The sequence below is a fragment of the Cupressus sempervirens genome, chromosome 2, assembly GCF_028749045.1.
Source record: "Cupressus sempervirens isolate cs-2001-9-10 chromosome 2, ASM2874904v1, whole genome shotgun sequence".
Taxonomy (NCBI): Eukaryota; Viridiplantae; Streptophyta; class Pinopsida; order Cupressales; family Cupressaceae; genus Cupressus; species Cupressus sempervirens.
Genome location: NC_143119.1, coordinates 234,290,222 through 234,296,072, shown reverse-complemented (window position 1 = coordinate 234,296,072; position 5,851 = coordinate 234,290,222). Strand labels below are relative to the sequence as shown.

The window sequence follows — 5,851 nt, the reverse complement described above, 5'->3', positions numbered from 1 at the left end:
GTTACAAAATTAAACAAATCAAAATAGAAAGATATCAAGTTACATACATTAGCACCGCTAGATGAAAACTAGTCAAACACATCACAACCTTTGTTTTCATGCTGAGAAGATGCATCATAGGAGATGACAAAATAAAGGAATTAAGTCAGTATTTATCTTCATCAAGCAATAGGCATACACATGATAGTTTCTAAAATTAGAAACATCACCATTCTTGGGAGTCCAAAACATACATCAAACCAAACAAAATGGAAAAATTGGATCGGGTTTGGGTGGGGATCTTTCACAATTACTTATTGATGCTTAATCTATCTTGTGGTCTTGATGATTTGCAAAACTTCATGGAAATCAAACTACCATCTTTGAATTAGGAAAGAATCGGTGTATAAAATAATAGCAATAAAGAATATAATAGAAAGTAACTGGTATGCAAGTATTCTTCTATTAATCTCCATATAAATTTGTTAAGAAGATGCAGTAGTAATGGTCATCTCTCGTCAAGTATGCCAATCGCGAGATGGATGGACTAAGGGTTCTACTCAGAGGCTCATTCCATGCCCTTGGCCTTGGTTGAGGAAGAATATCTTTGATCCTCTTAACAAGGAACATAAGATTAATAATTATTTATCTGATTTCCATCAAACATCATATTTGGGATCAATTTGAAAATGTTTGATAGAAAGATGCACCAGTACTGGTTCTGTCATTAAATACAACAACTACAAGATGATAGATGTCCTGCCATTCTCATGGCCCAAGGGGCCATATGACTTGGACACTCATTATGTGCCCTTGAGTTTAATTGAGGAGGATAGTCTCAACTCTCCCAACATCCTATCAAGCTTTTCCATCGAATTCCTAATATGGTCAGCTATTAGAAGTTTGCAGTGAAATGGATACAAGTGAATTTAGGGTGTTCTGTTTTCAATATCATTTGTATAATGATCATAAATCCTTGATACAATTTTCTCTAAATTGAATTGCAATTACGTATTTTATATATAGAATACTATTTATAAATAACTTGTGTTGTGGGACTTGTTATTTTTGGGCAAAATCCAATATATCCCATAAAGAGATCATTATGCTGCTTGTGCAAGAGCCCCATCATTCTGAAGAATCATACAATTTTTGGTAGGCACCTAAAAGGCAATTTCCATAAGGAGTTGATGCCTTCCATTGGTTAAGATAAAAACTTAAAATAGATCTTTGAGGAGTGACTACAGAAGATACTTGAGCAACCGTAACACAATTATTGTTGTTTTCTGGAAAGCCTTAAAGCATCTACAAATGTAGCAAACTGAGGCAGACAATCACATTTTAATATGCAATAACAAACAATTCATGCACTCTCTCAGGTTACCATACTCAAGGCCCTAGAGCCACTGGGCTCTAAAATCGCAAATAAAACTTCAAACTAAGAACATGCAGCATGAAATTAATTACTAACTAATGTCATTATGCCAACATCAGTGCTGCACTACATCTTGGAATAGTTCAACAATATACACTACTTCCAAATGGCATTTAAAGTATGCGAGCTAGAAAGCAAATCTAGGTAACAAAAATGAGGGTCAATCTCAAGGTCAATGTTTTACCCTGCCATTTGGCAGAGTTAGTCAAATATATTCAACCTGCCCTTGAAAAACATGAGATTTGTTGAACATCCTTAAGATTCATTTTATTTTTTTCCTTACCTGTAACTCGTGGTATGCAGAATAATATTGTGGATATCTTCCATTTGACCCCCCAAAAGCTTCCTGCCATGTATCTAGCAGGACCAAGATCTTTTCTCTAACATTTAAATCAGGCTACAAAATAAAATACAAATAAAACCCACATAAAGGACTGTTGAAAATATGCACTAAGAGCACAAACCAAAAATTGTTTAAGCTACAACCCAGAAAAACATGTGCAAGTTACACAAAAGCTTTTTTTACAGACCTTTTTCTTTACTATCTTGACCATTTCATGTAGCACATCTCTCTCGGCAACTTGCAAGTGAACAGTATCACCACAATTTTTTGTAAGTGTCTCTAATAGTTGCAAAAATAACTAGGCAAATATTAAATCAAAGTTATCCATCAAAGTCAATCATAAATGAATTCTTACTATAGTAAATTTTTTGCACTCAGAATTCAACCAAATATCTCAGTAATGATAACTTAAAATAAATCAAAATGTATATAGAAAATTATAATATTATTCAATACTAACCGTCAAAGAAAGAATTTGGATCTTAGGATTCTTATTGGCAATGTGTTTCTTAATTGTTTTGATTACTTCCTTTGCTTGTCTATTCCAACACAATCATATTGACCAATATAAACCCTTCATTACTATCACCATATCCAAATGTCCATTTATAAGAAAGAACTTAGAAGACAGAGCTGTTAACCTGCTTTATAAAAACCATACCAACATCTCTTATGCAAACTCTATTCATATAACAAAGATGGGATTACATTCTCCAAACATGGACTACCATTAATGCATAATACAGAGCAACTACCAATCAAATAATGTCAAATTGGATTTACAAAAGAGGGTAACAGTGTATCAATATTTGCAAAGCATAATCAAGAAATCTGAACCTAAGGTGGATTAAAGCAATTTAGCATGATTCTATGCCTTGTAACTCAGAGATGAAGTTATTTCCAAATATTTTGTATGACTTCTCATGTTAGACAAAAGATTATATAGACACATCTTATAAATATAGCCAAGATAGAATATATGACAAAAGGAGTAAGATTTCTTTGTGCCATTCAAGGTTCTTGGATAGGCAGCATGAATAAAATGAAATGCTTTCATTTCCTTAAAAATTCTTGAAATCCATGTTTGATTGTGACTACCATACATGTTGATCTGAGCATGCCTAGCTCCCAGTTACTGCTATGATATAGTTTAAGATTACTGCTGTAACTGATAAGTGGTGATGTAGATGAGTAAATTTGGATAACGGTTTCTATATGTTAGGTGTCAAGAAGCTTCACTTTACAATTTAAAAAATGGTTCTACCATACATGTTGTTTCATTTTGTGTCATCTTGGAAAACATTGGATCATTCATGTAAACAAACCTAACAAGCTCTCTTGTGTGTTTATACTTAAGTTCTAACGTTTCTTTTCCAGCCTGCGCTAGAAGACTCTTTTGAAAAGTAATTCAACATTATAACATAATTATGAGCTGCGGAAGCATCAACTGTACCAAATCCTTACATAGATGAAAACTATATAACCCATCACTAAAAAGTGATCAATATTACTCAAAAGATGCATTTTTTAAAACCATTGATTGATCAAAAGATGCACATCTTGTTTCCAGCTCGTACTGTTTCCATTTCTTAATCTATTAATTCTCTGAGCTTGATTGTTCTAACACCGTGCATAATGCTTTTATTGTTCCTTCCTAAATAGGCTCTAAAAGGTATCAGAGAGAAGGTGAATATTGTAACTAAGTTTGGATTGACTTCGAGTAATGGAGAATTTGGTGTGAAGGGAGATCCTACATATGTCAGGACTTCCTGTGAAGCAAGCCTCAAGAGGCTTGATATAGACTACATTGATCTTTATTACCAGCACAGGGTGGATATTACTATACCCATAGAAGCTACTATAAGTCTTCGGATTCCAAACCCTTAACCTTGCACCAAAATACTATTTTGTCATGGCGCTGTAAGTTTTAAGATTCAAAATCTGTACTACTGTGACAGGTTTTTTATTTTAATCTTATTTATAAAATTTTGGGCAATGGTTTTTCTCCAAAAACTACATAGTTGAATCTTGAATTTGATTTGATGTGAGAAATATATTTTACATATCAATTCTTGAGATTGATAAGTATGAAATATTTTCTACAGCAAGTCAAATTGTGATTTTACTATAGGGATTCAACTATGTAGTTTTCTAGTGAAACGCATTGACACAAGTTATTTTAATAGTGGTTCACAAGAACTCATTTTTCATAAGAATGAATGGAACACATAATACTCATTACATTTAGATGATGCTCATAAGGTGAAGCATTAAGCCTTTCCAGAAGGTCACTAAGTGCAATACTACTCCAACTTATTGTCATAAGAGATGAGTTCTTATGAAGCTAATGTAACATGAGTTAATGAATTTGTCTTAGAAACAACAAAATCAAAATTTCAAACCTCTAATTTCACTAGAAAATATGTGTCTAATAATCAAGGTTGTATGGCTTTGGAGGGCAAGATTGTATCCCTCTGGCTCTTTACCGACGCCTAGCAAAACATAAGAAATCTGATAACAAGAAAATCACTTTTCCTTTTATACAGATGGGTGAACTGAAGAAGTTGGTAGAAGAGGGAAATATAAAATATGTGGGTCTGTTTGAAGCCTCTACTTCAACAATCTGTAGGGCCCATGTAGTGCATCCAATCACTGTTGTGTAGCTTGAATGGTCTCTCTAGAGTAGGGATTCTGAGGCCCAAATTATTCCCACCTCTAGGTAAACGTTGTGACGATATAATACCTCAACAGTCAGTGATTCAATGTTTACTTTATAGATTGCAGAGAATTGAGAATAAATATTTGTGAATTGGGTTCACAGTATATACCAAAAGTTGAATTTTTTAATAAGATTTTTTTTGAACTTTGTTCCATTTGAACTTAGATAAGGAATACAAGCTTACTTATATTTATTTTATTTCATTTTATTCCATTCATAGGGAGTTGGGGATTGGGATTGTTCCATACAGTCCTTTAGGCATGGGTTTCTTCAGCACAGGAGGAAAACTTCTTCAAAGTGTGACAGATAATGACTTCGAAAGGTAAAGGATAGGATTTTTTTTTCTATTTAATAATTGTACCATTTTAAAGATGATCTGATGTTGAGTTCAAACATTGAGACTGAACAACAAAGTAAAATCTAAACAAAAATCTACATGACAAGACTGACAATAAAGGTGAAAATTAATTTGATTTGATTTTGTCATTGTTGATTGTTTCATATCATAATAATTGATCTGTTAAACAAGGGAATCCGAGGTTTTAAGGTGAGAATCTTGAGCAGAACCAAGATCTATTACTAAGCCTAAGTAAGATCAGTTTAAGAAAAGGGTGTAGCCCAAGCCAGGTTGCTCTTGCATGGGTTCAAGACCAGGGAAATGATGTTGTGCCCATTCCTGGAACCACCAAGATGAAGAACCTGGATGATAATATCTTCTCTCTCGGTAAAATTGACAGCAGATGACATGAATGAAATCAAAGCCATCTTTCCTATAGATGTTGCAGTTGTAGATCGGCACAGAGCTGTTGATTTGTAATTGACCTGAATAAATTCAGAAATGCCCCCATACAACACTCTCCATTGAATTAAAGCACATAAATGTTTGTGTTCCAAAGAAGAACATTTGCAATTGAGCTAGATGAATAAAGGGCTCTGAAGAGTTAGCGGCGTTAAAAAAAAAAGAATCTAAATAAATGGATTTTTTAGCCTTGTACTATATCAGTTATAAATGCTTATTATTGAAAATGTAGTATTTTTAAAGTCTATTAATAGAGTATTTTCAGAGCCTATTAATAGAGAGCTTTTGGTAAATGACTCTATAAAGAGTTTTATAAACCCGATGGAAATATATTTCATTAATAGTAATGATACTGGCATTTTAACATTTATGCATGACAATATTTATGGACTAGTGATAAACCCAAACCCTTCCACATGGATCTTAGGTAGGAGTTAGTAATAAAGATCCAATAAATGAGTCATAATGTCTCCAAGGTTCTCTCAGAGACTTCGATATTCAACCATTATTACTCCACATAACTTGTGGGCTTGGACATCAGGATAACAATATGCCATTTATTATCAGTGCATGCCA

At 33.3% G+C, this 5,851-nt stretch overlaps 1 pseudogene; it reads left to right on the top strand.

Moving 5' to 3' along the window:
* The first annotated feature begins 3,308 nt into the window (after positions 1-3,308).
* Positions 3,309-5,293, top strand: LOC149571904 (putative aldo-keto reductase 2; annotated as a pseudogene).
* The last annotated feature ends 558 nt before the right edge of the window (positions 5,294-5,851 follow it).